This window comes from Patella vulgata, chromosome 1, assembly GCF_932274485.2.
Source record: "Patella vulgata chromosome 1, xgPatVulg1.2, whole genome shotgun sequence".
NCBI lineage: Eukaryota > Metazoa > Mollusca > Gastropoda > Patellidae > Patella > Patella vulgata.
The window spans coordinates 77,842,522-77,859,392 of NC_065879.2; positions in this window are offsets into that span (position 1 = coordinate 77,842,522).

The window sequence follows — 16,871 nt, forward strand, 5'->3', positions numbered from 1 at the left end:
CAGGATTTTCCAGTGATGCAGGAGAGAGGACCTGGCAAGGGAACAGTGTCTAGTCATTCGGATAGGAGGAAAAAACATGGTCCTGTGTAGTATGTACACATTGGCATTCACATAAAAAACATAATAGTGCGGCTATCTGAGCAAAATATCCCTCCCAGCACACTGCATGTTGTATGCCCTCATTAGCCCTGTTGGTGCAGAAATATAGGACTTTAAAAACCCATTTCATTTCCATTCCTTATGTTTCCAGATAGTGCATAAAGTCAGTGTGGGATTAAAGCTCTGCTGGCCTTATGGCACATTTTGATAGGTGGCCTGAAAGAAAGTTAAATAAGAGAAAATTTATTACAAAAAAATTCAGAACCAATTCTTTTTTGTTGACAGTACTGTAATAACTATAAGATTATAGTACCTAGATCACAACGTTTTTTTTACTTTATTTTTTTGTGACCTGGATTTTTGGCTGGCCCTAAGGCCAGGGGTGCACAACAAATAGACAAATGGGCCGATTTTTTTGCCGAGTTGGTCGGTTTTGGGGGGAAAATGGGCCAGTTTGCTGGAGTCTCTTACACATTCAACCAAACCAAAATGAGACCTACAAATAAATATTCAACTGAGTGAATTAAACATAACTTAATTATTATATACCGTCGGCATCTAGTGAACGTTACTTTTCTAAGTTGAAGTTAGTAAAATCTGCCCTTCTATCTCTGATGAAGCAGGGTCGATTGGAGGATTTGCTAATTCTCTCCCTCGAAAAGGACCTCACTGATGCCCAACACAAAACGAAGTATCGGATTATAGGTATCCTCGACTTTTAGATGCATATAATTTCTATAGATATTTACTGAAACTGCAAGAAATTAGCTATCAATAAGATCTGTGCCAACAGACCTGGTGATAGTGCCGGTAATTGGTAATGGTCAGACTCTCGTTAATCAAACCGAACTATCTTTCTGTCTAAGAATTCGCCCATTGCCTTTTGTCATGGTCAATTGGGGCGATATTCCAAGAAATAGAACGTGAACATCTTGCATTATTTCATGTAATGATGATCACTGTCTGTCTTCTTGTACTTTATTTTTGAATACAAATTTTGAGATTATGCCGCGAATTTTCTTATTTTGTTGTGTCCAATTACGCTTCTAGAGGGGGCAGCGTTTTATTAATATGGTGGGCCGATATGATTTTCTAATGCTAAGTGGGCCTATTTTTTTTATGCCACCCCCCTTCACCCCCCGGGAAAATATGCTTATGCGCCCCTGCCTAATGGTTAATCCGGCAATGCACACAGGTAGTTGCTGGTGACTTAAGATCTGCTTCCACGGTATTGATCTCACTGATCTCACAGTAGAAAAAAAATATGATTGTCTGTGTTCAGGGAATGGTTCCCCCTTGTCGGTGATTCAGGGCATGGCATGGGACAACGTATAGTCATTCGGGTGGGACAAAAAACTGAGTTCCCATGTACACATTAATGTCTAGGTAAAAAAAAAAAGCCCGTGGCAGATGGAATGCGATATATCGGTAAGAGTAGGCTGTGATGCAATATTTCCCTGCATAAAAATGGCTGTCTTCATTAGCCGAGTCCGAGCATATCAGTTGAACGGTAATCCCCATTTCATTTCATGTAAACGAGCTGAGATTCTACATGATCATTGTCAACCACCATACATTGCCTAGCAGGGATATGTTACCACTGACATTTTGGTTGCATGCTAGGAAGGTTACTTGCCCAGATTTGGGCTTAAAATTGTATGGAAAAGTGACAGATATTTTTCAGTATATTAGTGGATAAATGTTGAAGGCTATAAATGTTGTGTAATAAATGATTGTAATAACTCAAAAGCGCATACCCAGATTTCACAGGACATCCTAAACTAAAGGTTGTCATGCAATACACGCCCACATTTTGCAAGAGGTGGACAGAGGACAAGCTAAAAATTAACAAACGCAATTTTTCGGACAATCAGGAGCCATAATCCAAGAAGTTACGGTTCAATATATCGAAAGGAACCGAGATTTATGGGATATAAACATACACGTTAAGTATCGTCAAAATCGGACAAAAGTTCTGACCTCTAAAGGTTTCACAACCTTGGTTTTACATACTTAATTTATACTATTTGCGTACAAGGAGCGGACAATTTCGTTCCGATTTTCCACGAAATTCGTCATTATGATATTTTCGAACGTTTTGTTTTTTAAATCGAATAAAAATTGTGACCTCTAGTGGAACCACAACTAAAAAACGCGAGAATCCAGGAAGTTACTGCCCGAAGTGCGCGAATATCAAAAGAAACCCATTTCATGGATAATAAACATACATTTCAAGTGAAATGGGGTTTAACGTCCTATTCTTCTGCTGCGACTGAGACCTCTAAAGAAACCGAGACCTTTGGGAGATATACACCTATATTTTAAGTTTCGTCATAATCGGATAAAAATTGTGACCTGTATAGTGTCCACAGACAAATTGTGGATGGACAAGTGCGACGACAATATACGTCCATATGGGATGAAATAGCTTGTCTGAAAGTTTCATCTCAAAATATTACGTCATTTGGATGTGGTCGCAAGGTTTGTTTCATGGATTATTTATTGGATGAATTTCAATGTTCAATTAGTCTTTGACCACAACTTCTGCAATTATATAAACACTGTTATTCAGGCACTTACACCATTTAGATCAATACATAGGCAACAAATCCGATAGTTGCCCATGGCAAGGATTAGGATTTCAAAGAGGATTTCACACAATAATATACCAGATTTATTCACTAAAATATATCTCGAGACCACTCCTTTAAACTTATTATGACACCAACACTGCCCTTTAAACTACAGATTATACTATCACACACGTGCATGTCATGTGACTTTTTTTTTCTATAAATAACTGAGTGACCTGTGAAAAATTTGATCAGTGAAATGAAATTTAATTCGTCAAACGCGGATACAAAGGCCGCGGGGTTTATCTCCATTTTTCTAATATACATAATGACCCAATTATCGTTGTCAATTTCACCATTCAGAGCCGGGTGAAATATTTTAGGCCGCCATTAATAGATTATTTAGAGTATTTATACTTTAACGATTCAACATTCACAAATTCTAATTTAATCTCAGGAGTTCCGAAATGCAGCCCCAATAGATCATGCCTTAATCTGATTGTACCATCATTAAATCCCTCACCAACTGACTTGTTAAAACCTGGGCCCTTATTCACGAAAACTTAAACTAAATTACAACCGAAATTTAAAGAAATACTGCAACTTCATTGGATATATGCAAATTGATTTTACTGGTCAGCTAATCGAATTGCAGTATTTCTTAAATTTTAGATTGTATCTTAGTTTAAGAGCTAAATCGCTAATATTTTGGACCTAGAAATTGACACAAATGGGTCGTAACGCATATAATAATGTAATAGGAATATATATAAACTGATTTACATTCAATCGTTTTCATTTTCACTCTAATTTCAAATCAGTTACGTTCGGCGAAATATATCAGAAGTCTCAATCGAATGAAAATTTCTAGCGCCTGGTTATTCTAGTCTACATAGTATTTATTTCGCATACTCCCCCGATATGAATATGCCGTCACCGTTTCACATGACTTGTTGAATGTCTAGCCTCGTTCTTCGAGTCCCTTGTTAGAATGGGCCTGAAACGCATTATGGTACACGATTCGTGTACCAATGGTAAAATGTTTATTTTGTCTTAAATATTGGATATCAGAAGCCCATCTTTTCCCGGTAAGATCACAACATCAATGTTGATTTAAATTGACAAATAATTCGTGTTTTCAATGTCGAAGATTTTGGATGATATTGAGCTAGAGACTTAGCTACTTTAAGTTTTCGTGAATAAGGGCCCTGGGGCCTGTTTCACGAAATTTTAACTAAGATAAAATCCAAATTTTAGTACTTTGATTGGATAATACTAGATTGATTTTACTGCTTAGCCAATCAAAATTTAACTATCTACTAAAATTTGGATTTTATCTTTAGTTAAAATTTCGTGAAACAGGGCCCAGGTTATTATGACGTTACATTAAAATGTATAGGGGGTTGGATGGCCGAATGCTTACACGTGCGCGCTGTAACATCACGTCTGTCGTTTGTCTGTCTGTTTATATTGAGCTGATTCATAAACAACTCCGAAAAGCTATATGGTGTGCGACTTAGAGAGTCCAGAAAGATGAGTAGTATAGGGAACAGGTCGAAAACCGTAAAATGAGAGTAGGCGAGAGCGAAAGGAACTCGTCTTTGACGATCCCTGCTAGTTAAATATATTCAACTGAAAACAGATTTTTGTGAAAGAAGATATCATTCGCTAAAAAAGGATGTGCTTTGCTTTCACATGCGCTTTACGTTCGCCATCCCTGCTTTACGTTTCCATTACAACCGTATACACAACAGCATCGAGATAGCCGACATAATTCCAGATAGCCGACATAATTCCTTGTAGTCCACACAACGTTTATACTTAGAGATAGCCGACTTAACTCATTGTAGTCCACACAACGTTTATAATTCCAGATAGCCGACATAACTCCTTGTAGTCCACACAACGTTTATAATTCCAGATAGCCGACATAACTTTCTGTTATTTATGTATTTATTATATTTATACACATCCATCATGCTTGTTTTGAAAGTCGTGTCATTATCAGACCAGTTTGTGGTAAATATGTATTCTGAGATGATTATCATACTGTTTGTCCTGTTAGTTAATGTGTAATTATGTAAAATTATCATTTGTCTTGTTTGTAAATACATGTATATATCTATTATCTGTTATACTATATCTTTATATACATGTTCATATTGTATGCTGTCCTTAATGGATGTCTTGATACAATAAAATCTTATCTTATCTTATCTTATCTTAACTCCTTGTAGTCCACACAACGTTTATAATTCCAGATAGCCGACATTACGCAGCTCGAATGGTAAAACAGAAACAGCGGGGATTGTGATTAAACTGGCCAGGATCTCGATGTAAAAAGCCCAACCTAAATCAACACCATCATAAACAGAATTTGCAGCATAAACAATAACCCCGGACATAATCAGAATACCTGTAAATATATAAACAATAACTCGAGATAGAATCAGAACAGTTATAGATATAAACAATAACTGCAGACATAATCAGAACACCTGTAAATATATCAACAATAACTCGACGGGCTATAATCAGATAAATAATGCCCCCAGCTAGAATCAGAGCCACTATAGATATAAATAATAACTTCAGATATTACAATCTGTAAATATGGAAACAATCATGACAGGTATAATTAAAACATTTATAAATGTACACATTAACCCCAAACAAATAAAAAGTCAATCAAATAACGCATAATAGTAAAAGACGTTCGAATGTAAAGTTTACTCGAATCCCGTGCTCGACTAGCGCAGGTAGAAATACACTGCACTGTGTTCAAGTTGGAAACTCGTAATTACTGTAAATGAGGGCCAGAGGTTATTAAGCGGGAAACACACTAGGCCAATTTCGGCGAATCAATCGTCGCCGAATTTCGCGTAGCGTGTCCCGAGTCGCGATATCGAATTTGTATAATCACGAATCAATTTTCGGCCGAAATTTTCATTCGTCGAGTGTGACCGGTTCCACAAAGACATCACCCGATTGTATAATATTCCTTAGCCAATCACTGATATTGAGAAAGGCACTCTATCACGGAAACCTAAGGGCTATTGCCAATCTTTGATGGGTAATTTTAACCTGTCTGAATCTAACATCTGGTTGAAATTATCTTGTGATATTCACATATAGACTCATAACCGCCAATGTCTTCATCGGCCAATTTCGAACGAAAAAAAAACGCTGTCTTGGCGACGGGTCCAGGTTTTCGCACAGTCACCTCCCACCACCCCACCCCCTCTGTAGTTACTTTTCTTTTTCTTGGTCGCTGATGTTTAATAATGTGACTAATTTGAAAGGTGATGAACTCAACTAGTGAATCGCTCAGATCGAGAATTCACCGCGTATGTCCACTCAATCGGCCGAATGAATCTTGACTGCAATTCGGAGCCCATTCATTCGACCGAATGATAAGGACAGACATTCCCCTAGTGTGTCTCCCGCTTTAGGACAATGTGTTTCCAAGCAAGATGTTTGAATCTTCGGGAGTTTGCAAGCCAGTGAGGCTGACATGAAAATGGATCTAGTCCTTCGGATTGTAAGAGAAACCGAGGTCCGCTGTACAAATTGGTAATGCACGTGATATATCCCTTGGTAGTTGGTAGGGCTGTAACTGGACATGGAAAACGATGGCTTGATTAAAGATACATTATGGGAGATTTTAATAGAGAGTTGGCCATTCTTGCTATAACAGTTCAAAAATAGATGATAAAAGAAGAATATATTGAAAATTTCAGTCAAATTACTTTATTCTCAACAAAGTTATCACCATTGTAATTTTTGACTAGAAATAGGAGTCAACTCTCTCTTCACTTTCTCCGAGAATGACCGATCGTTTGATTGACAGGCGTTAACCCCACCTACATAAACTCGATTACCAAGTAACGTTTTCAATGGCTGTGGTATCGTTAGCATATCCGGTTTGAGACGTGGTTGCAATTCAATTTGTATCCCATTTATTTTTACTACAAATTAAAAATAAGACTTTTAATATAAATAAGAAGCGAAAGTTTCAATCAAATGGACTGACATGCGGCTTCGCTCAACAGCGGCCTCGCTTCGTACACTCTATCATTTAGCCTCGATCTAAACTTTCCGGGAGTATGACTTCAATGTAACGGTTAATCTCCGCTTACGACGCCATTTAAAAATTTATTCAATCAATGAAATCCTGTTTAAATCCAAGCCACCCGAGGGTCTACATAGTTGATTTTGTGCTTGTTGTGTAAATAAAGATCTAATTGATGTGAAGCCTAAATAAAGACTTGCGATAATCAGATTTAGCTCTTGCATAATGTATGTTTAAGCGGAGTACAATGAAATCCAACGTACAATTCCCGATATATGAATTTTCTGTATTGAAGTGACCTACCAAACCGGCCTGACCTTCTAGTAGATTTGAATTTTCCGTATTGAAATGACCTCGCCAACCGGCTTGACAATTAACCTACCTGTGATGATCGTGGCTACCATAGATAATTTTATACAGATTTTGTTTGATTTCAATTTATAACCCAGTAAACAAACGATACTACCAAATAAGGTTACCAGGGCTGTCGTTTCCAGGCCTTGCACAGTATTTAACCAGTCTACACAGGTACCATAACATGAAATAGAAAATAAATGTATTAGTCAAAACGTGCAAAGGGATGGGAGGAGTGTGTGTGTGTGTGTGTGTGTGTGTGTGGGGGGGGGGGATGGCAGGCGGGTATCCAATCTCAAAGAATGTATAAATGGAATGGGTTTAACGTCATACTTTTTGTACACGTAAAAGGGTCAATGTAGACGAACACCAAACGGTGTAGGGCCTACTGTGAGTGAAATTTTACCTGGATTACAATTATTAAATTTCAAAGGCTTTGTTACGTACACGCTATATTTGAACACGAAACCTCGCCTTTTAATCCTATCCGGACAACTCGACGCTGTTCCCTGCCAGGGGCTCCGTCCTGTACCATGCCATTAAAATGAAATGAAATGGAATGGGGTTTGACGTCCTAGTGTTCTGCTCCGAAACTGGGCTAATGAAGACGAGCATACGCCATACAGTGTGCTTTGAGCGAAATTTTGCCCGGTCAGCGGCACTACGGCCTACTCTTATATCGAATTCCAACTGCCAAGGGATCTTTTACGTGCACGCCAATGTGTACACGGCACCTCGGTTTTTCGTCCCATCCGACCGACTAGACAGCTGTCCTTGTCAGGCTCTCCGTCCTGCATCGCTGACAAGGGGAAACCACGCCGGAAAATCTGAATGGACTTTCTCGGCCAATGCAGGGATCGAAGGCCCGAGCTTCTGGCTAGCGAGCCAGCATCTTAACCAGTATCTTAGCCATCGTGATCCCCCGATATTAAAATGAAGTGTTCTTAAAGGGACTATTCCGATTTGAACAGAGACTCAAAAATAAATGTCCGAGTATGTATAAAATTTAAGCGCCAAAATATAGATGAGGGGTGTATTTAATTTGTCTCAAAATTTCAGCTCAAAATATTGAGTCGTTTGGACGTGAACGTCAAAACTGCTTATCCGAGCACGTAACCCTTTTAAGATTTCGGGTCAATTTTTTCATTGGGTGACTTGATGATCGATTCCCGTTCCTTGAGAGGTCTATACAGTGCACGACCTACGTGCTGTCCCTGATAACGAAAGCTAAATTTCACCAACACATTATTTTTATAAAAAAATTTTTTATTTTATCCAGATACCCCATAATACATTTTGAGACACCGGTCTCCATTTTCAGATGAAGACTGACGAGTTTAAGTTGTTTGAAAACGTATCACAGATATTGAGTTAGTTACTTGATCCTGAGTTAGACGATTTTAAGGGATTTTAACACAAAATTAAGCAGTTTTATTCTCCAAAAAATTATCGGGATTGGCCCTTTAAATGAAGTGTTCTAAATCTAAAATTACCGATGTAAATTTCGTTGTAAAAGCTGCCCTACCCTACTTGATTCGAATGAAATGTCATTTTTAACACGTCTCAGTACTAGACCATATTCTTGAGTCGTTGGAGCACACAGGCAACATGTACACGGTGCCTACTGTTTTCGACAGGGCGCTGCTCGTTTATGCAAGGTGAAACCACGCTGGAAATTTTGAGGAAATTTTCTTGGTTTACACGGGAATTGAACCCCACACTATCTGGTTAGTGAGTCATTCCTACAGAAGATTTGCTTTCAATTCAAAACATTGTATGTCATGTACATGCCAAGGAGTAGGTTCGCCTGTCCAAACTCTTGGGTCGTCCCGGTTCCTGCCATTGCTAAAGAGTCTTACGCACATGTATATTGAAATAAATTTGTAAAGTGGCTTAGCTTGTGTCGTGTGGATGTTAAACCCCATACATCTCTTTTGTCTTCATGACTTTTAAAACCAATATCAAATACAAAAGAAAAATAAACATACTTACCAGTAGCATTTCCGTTGTTCCTACAAAACCCCATGAAACACCCTCGCCATAATCCTATATTCGTCTCAAATTGGCCGCTGACATAAATCCAATATGGCGCCGAGAAGCCTATGATATGTAATAATAAACATACGAAATGTAGGCCCAGTGCAATCAGCATATATTTACTCGCTTCTCGTAAACTGACCACACGTAACATGGCGTTATTTGACAAGGGTCTGCTTCCATATAAGCATCTAAATGATGTGTTGTCTATTTTAAGACGATAGGCTAGATCAAGTCGGATGAGTAGGGGTGCAGGTCGGGTTTATGATTTTCATCCTGAAAAAATTAATTTAACGGGATTAATGTGGAAGGAGAAGGGTAAGTGCTAATGTCGCCATCCCTTCCCATATTCCCTACCCCTAACCCCTTGTGGCGTTTAAAGCGTTGTGTGGAAACTCCAGCCCCTCACACCGACCTGAAAATAGACTTTGCCTCATTAATTACAAACAAATCAGGTCAAATAGCCTATCAGTATTTAAAGAGACATTAACCCCCCCCCCCCCCCCCAAAAAAAAGAAAGAAAATAAATAAAATCATATAATATCCTATTCTATATAATCTTGCACCAGATCTGGGCTCATGAGAGATATATTAAAAAAAAACAAATGTTTTGTACAAAAAAAAAAAATAAATAAATAAAAGCACATAACTTATATAAACTGCAAGAACTAGTAACGCATCACTCCTTGAAATCTTTTCTGAAATACAATAAACGGTATAAAACTGTGACCCACAATTTAATGTCTGGTGATGCCAGGGACCAACTGCTTAATTGTATGCCCCTTAAAGTAAACTCAAGTATAGTGCTTAGTATGGAGCAACGTGAGAACGGAAGACATTTTAGATATGTAAAATCATATGAATGATTTTTTTTTTGATTATTTTCAAATTACATATGAGAGCTTGAGTGACAAACTTTCAAATCATAATATTAATTTCACTCTCTAATGGAATGCCCCACATGTCTCCCTTAAAATGGAGGCCCGGTAGGTTAAACCCCATCCCTATCTTGAAGATGATAATATAAACTAAAGCCTTATCCTATCTTTAAGGTAATCAGCATCTTACAGATAAAGATAACAATTGCGGGACTGGTAATAGGCCTAATAAAGTTTGACCTAGGAGTAATTTAATAGTAGCAATATTGCTATCAATTTATAAAAACAAACCACACCCGGTCTTTAAAGTAGCAATATTGCTTTTAATTTACAGAAACAATCAGTGGTGCAGGACGGAGGGTGTGACAAGGACCATCTGTCTAGTCGTTCTGATGGGATGGCTTGCTTTTAAAGAAGCTACGCAAGACGATAGCATGAAAAATATTATATACTAAGCAGCAAAAGAAACGCCAGGTTTGTATATTACTCTGATTAGACGCAGACGCATTGCACAAAACATGCCAAATATTTTATTGTATATTTGTGACCACATCTCCAACTTTACCTGAGCAATAAGGCTCCTTCCCAAACAGAATTGAACTCAGGAAATGTTCTCAAAAACGCAACCCGACTTCTGAGATGGTAAACATTGGAATGCACGTAAAAGATCCCTTGGCAGTTGGAATTCGATATAAGAGTAGGCGATAGTGCCGCTGCCCGGGCAAAATTTCCCTCATAGCACACTGTATGGCGTATGCTCGTCTTCATTAGCCCAGTATAGGTGCAGAACAGTAGGACGTTACACCCCATTTCATTTCATTTCTGAGATGGTAATGTGTTCTCCATGATTGTCATGTAACTCATGCTGCATATATCTGGTTGAATCATTCACACTTCAACGTCAATAGCATGCCGCGATTCACGCGGCTCAGAACCAGGCGCTTGGAAGACTCGACGCTGGCCACACTGCTAATCACTTCCAGGTCAATGCACGGACCATTTACAGGCTTCAGCAACGCTTTCGGGCTACCCACACCACGGATGATCGCCCCGAACTGGTAGGCCAAGGGTTACCACAAGGGGACAAGACCGCCATGTTGTGCGACAGCACGTGCAGAATCCCTTCACACAGGCAACTGAGAGTGAGACAGCACGTCAAACAGTGGGAACACACGAAAGACCCATCAGTACCGATACAGTGCGCCGACGTCTCACTATAGCGAGAACATCTATTGCCGTAGACCTTACCGTGGACCGATCCTCACCCCTCGCCATCGACGTGAACGTCTGCAGTTTGCCCAACAATACCAACTCTCGACACAGGCAATGGAGAACTGCTCTGGACACAGATGAGAGTCTGTATTGCGTATCAAATGCAGATGGCAGAACCAGAATATGGCATCGACGTGGCCAGCGTTATTCTGACCAATGTGTCATGGAACAAGACTCATGGGGAGGTCCAAGCATAATGGTTTGGGGTGGAATCGGCCTGAACCAGAGAGTGGGTCCTGTGGTGTTCCAAAATCTTGGTCCAGGGAGAGGAGGCGGCATCACAGCAGTGCGCTACATCGATCAACTTCTCAGACGTCACGTCATACCACATTTCGCACGTCATCAAAACAACGTTTTCCAGCATGACAAGGGCCGTGCCTACACCGTCAGAGTTACTCGGGACTTTCTACAGCGGAACCGTGTCAACCTTCTGCACTGGCTAGCTCTTAGTACGGACCTAACCCTGGTGCGGTCACGTTGCACGAAAAACGTTGTCGGCAACAAGGGGTAATCTAAGACCCCAGACAAAAATAGGTTTTTGGCTGCATAATTTTATTCAAATACGATCAAATTACAGCTTCATATCAAGACTAAATAATAATCAATCAGAGTGAACAAAAATATTTGAGGTATTAACAGTGACGTTATGAATTATAGGGTATTTTTGAAACCAAACAAGTCTATACATAACTTAATTGGCATTTCCGTCTTTTGATGGGTTGGTAGAGTACCTAGATTTGCTTTCAAATCTAGATTACTAGAATGACCAACACAATATCATCAGTAAGAAAGATTCCAAATACAAAGCTAGCACCGAGCGCAGAATAGATTAGACATTTGTAACCAGAAAAAAAAATGAAAGGAAAGGGGAGGGGGGTCCACAAGACCCCTTGTGTACGATAATGTAATACTCATAGTTTCTTGTCAAATGATGAATGTTGCCACAGCCTCACGTCCATTATATATACAGCATAATACTTGACATTAAATAGCTGACAATGTATAAAATTCTCGCTAGACAATTATGACCCAGTTTCTCACGAATGTTAAGGATATGGTCGTGGGGTCCGGAAATACCCCTTGTATACGCACAAGGGTTAAACCCGATTGAACAACTCTGGGATGAAATTCAGAGACCAAACATAGCCGATGGATTGCGCGAGGCTTTTCTGTGAGTGTGGTTCCAGGTGCCATTGACGTTCATCAATCGTCTGGTCCACTTCATGCACGGACGCTGTGCTGCTGTTATTGACACTCGCGGTGAACACACCAGATACTGATGTATAGACTGTGTACTGACTCTTAACCGTCTCGTAATCTCTTGGAATTTTGATTGAATTAATCACTAATGTGTCAACATACTGTTCACAAAAAAAATGCTTTGATCCATTTCGTAAGTCGTTTTTTTTAGAATGATTTGATTAAAGTGCCTCTCTGATTTTGAAATCGTACTGAGATTTTTTTTCTGTTTAGTATACATATGGAAATAAACAAACTATACAGGTTTTATAAATATTATTTCGAAATCAAAAGGAAATTTAAAACAATAAAGAGTTATTTCCCCTTACAAGTGATGTAAATTTTAGTATACAGGAGATGGTTCATGTACAAAATGTTAAATGGCGTACATCAAAATACAAAAGATCAGTACAATATTGTCAGCTCTGCATAGTAGGTAGATACAAACGTAGTTGATGGTACAAATGCAATGAAGTCCAGACGGGGGTAAAATATAAGAGGACACGGACCGGAACTGGTTTTTGCGTTAAAACTAGAGAATAATTGATGCACAACCGTATAAGATGGGGGGGGGGGGGGAGAGACTTTTGGTCCTGTACATACAAATTTCCCCCCTGTTTCTTGCAACTGATATGCGAGCTACCGAACCCTAGGACCCGAGCGAGTCAAACACGTACGGCGGGTTGTCAGCAAGGCCCAATACCTCCGTCAGACCGGGATGGCGTCCTTACTGTGCTGCTACAGCGACGGAAAATGGTTTCAGAGCGCGCCAAGGTTGCCATATGCGTGGTAAAAGCATGCTGGAAACGCCAGAAATCGTACTGTAGTCTCCATGGTCGCCAATAATCGCCGAGTCACGGCGTATGTTTTGAGCATGTTCAAAACAAACGCCAAAATTCTAAGATCATACCTGGAAAGCTGTGACAAAGCGACTTTGTAATTAAGTAATTTTGGGGGACATTTTCTCGCGTTGTGTTCCCGTTTGCCGGCGTCCTTGTGCAGTCTCTGGTCGCCGTAGGGTCGTAGCAGCACAGTAAGGAAGCCATCCCGGTCTGACGGGGGTATTAGTAAGACGTCAAACCCCATTTCATTTGGTATTAATTTAGGAAATTTGAGATCTTAAACCAGCCCTGGCATAAATAATGTACACATTTATTACTAATATGACAAATATTGTAAACTTATACATTTACTGAATAAAGCCATTTGTGGCATTACGAGGTACAGATGTGGCATTATCGTCTAGGACCTGCTTGGACTTCACGTTGTTGGATCAATTATTTCAATCATCAATTAATTGACTCTCGAACACTGTTTATATTTAAATACAGGAAACTACAAAGTTAAATCAAGGAAAACTACAACATCTATTATAGAAACTTTGGGCTACATTGTCTCTATCCCAGCCTCTCAGCCGAGAAGTTTATAGGTATGTTCCCCCCTGAGCTCCGAATGATTGTCTGAGGGTAAATCAAACCCGCTCTTTCCTATATAGAATAGGGCGGCACAATTACCATTTTTGGGTAAGTGTTTCATATAGGCACCGTTTAACGTCAACATTATACTATTTAATTGGACTAATCCCCGCACGAGATGACTGGACGATAGTACCCTACTTTCCAGAAATAGATACTGACATAACTGTTAGTTAGTTTAAGATAAAAGCAGAGCAATGCAAGCTACTTCATTACCCTAATTTTCGTCACACATTATTTAGGTAAAGATTTCTATATTAAACAGAACACTTTTCTTAGACCTAAAATAACCTTATCGTTATACATTTTATTAACAGAATTACATGAAATAAAAACTCAGATTACAGGAAAAATCTCCCCACCTATGGGTTATGCACATCCCGTCTTCATTAGCCCATGTTAGGAGCAGAACAGTAGGGCGTTAAACTCCATTTCATTTCGTTATGCACATCTTAATTCTTAATGGGCTGGTTTTAAGAAATGAATTTATTCGTACCACCAACGCTTTAACCGAACTAGGAAAGTCAATTTGGCTTAGAATGAAATATACTATTTTATGTTATTCTTTATTAGACTGGTTTCACGAAATGTATCTATTCTTACGATCAAAGTCACAAACGAGGATATATAAATGTCAAATCGTCTAGAATGAAATATGCCAGTTTTACTTCATAAACTTTATAATAAGCAAAATAATTATTTATACAGGTGTTATTTAACAGATGAATAATTCTAAATGTGTTGTGTATAACTCATAAATGAGTGAATAACATGTAACCAATCTGATAATATTGCGCCATTATGTCCAAGCTTATTAATCATGTTTACTTAATAACCAACAGCCATTGTTAAGTAATTCAAACCCCGTTGTTGTTCTTAGTGTTTAATGCCCGCTTTCACCGAGGGTGACATCGCAGACAATCGACAGCCAGAGGTGACCGGCAAGCTAGAGCTGAAAGCGCGACACTCTAGACCACTAGGTCGTCCCAATCCCCTTTAAACCCCGTTACTACTCTTATAGTGTATCTTTGTATATATTTGTATTCTATAATTTTAGTTAAAGTAGTAAGTGACCGATGTCTGAATTGTTATCTCATGAATCGTTTAAGTCTTTTAACTGTTTGGGTTTATACGTAATGTGAAGATATATATTACGCCATATAGTTAACACGCGTTCTTGCTATGTCCATATCTTCTTCTGTATTTAAACATCTGTTTCCTATGTACAATTTAACATTTCTGATCAAATATTATTATATAAGTATTTCAATCCTAAGCGTGTGTATATGTTCTATTTTTTTTATTGTAACTTTTGCCTGGTTACCAGCTCGCCCCAGCGATAATTGTTAGCCAGTTTTGTACACTCGTTTATGAAAAGTACAATTTTAATTATTTATTCCGAGTCATGTGCCTATTGTTTTAGACTATCAAAAAACACAACATTCGTTTAGTATCGAATTAATTCCTGATAAAACCATCATTTAAAAAAAATCTAAATAACCATTTTATGTTGCCTTGACTATCAAACACACAATGCCTGGTTAATATCAAATTACATGTACTTTCTGATAACACCCCCATTCAAAAGATTAATACTTAGACCCGCCAAATTATACAACCATGTTATGTTGCCATGGCCACCATTTAGGTTGGCAGCGGTACAACCGGAAGTGCTGTTAGTGATGAACCACCAGCCACAACCCATAATAGTAGCACAACCGTTATCAGTACAGTACTGTCTTTATCGTACGTGGAGAATGGTTGACCGTTTATAGACATGTTGCCTAATATGGACTCGCCACAATCAAAGCTGGTTGACACCGTATTGGAGACGTGGAAGGCGTATTTCTCCGACGCATTACCAACTTGAAACCCCTCGTATCTACGATTACAAGCTCTATTTGATGGGTAAGGTTTTGGCCATATATTGAAATGAAGATAATATGAAATGTGGTTTACTAAAATCTGTTTCAGCTTTTCGAATCCTAACCAATATTCGAAATTAGCATCGCCAAACCCCAGAACATTATCGTCTATGGTGCGATTAAAATCCACATCCATACAGTTGTGATTTCGTCTCAGGAATATCGTAATGCCATCGCCTCTATAATCACAAAGGACTTCGAATGGTTCAGCAGACATCAATGGTTTGATGTAAGAAAGTTTGATCGGCGATGATAATGAATACTGGTATATTAATTTGACTCCATGGGAACAATCTGAAAATATTAAGGCATACCTTATATAAATAGCCCCCCTAATGGTGCGTTGGAAAGTTCTAATATTTTTTTACCAGCTAAGGGGTTTGGAAGAGCTCAAATTTTGTTTAGACATAATCTCCCAGTTCAACAACACCTCGATATAGTCTGTACAGTGATGTACAAGTCTCGTGGTGTCAACCCAAGGCTTGTATATGTGACGAGGAATTGGTTCGCCTGTCTAACCTTTTTGATTTGTTCCGCGTTCCGATCTAATTGCAGTATGACGATTCACCAAAATGTTTTAGATCTAGCCGCTGACGCGTTTTCTTTCTATGGGATTCTAGTTAGTAAATCAATTCATGGTTCATCTGGGAAGTTACTTGTTTGTGACCACTCGGTTGTGTCATGACGCCGAATCAAATATTAGTCTTTTAGCAAATACAGCGGTAACTCTACAATAAAAGATAAGACGGTGGTCAAGTTTAATATGGGTAAAATTAGCCATTGGATTGATGTCATTAATATGAGGTTGTTGTTGTTTTTTAAACCACATTGGCGTCACATGACGATAATTCCTTAATGTGAAACGGCCATTTATTATGCATGGTGCGATCCTTCTGCACATAGTATCTTATATCAATTTGTTATTAGATTTCTACCTTCTATAACCC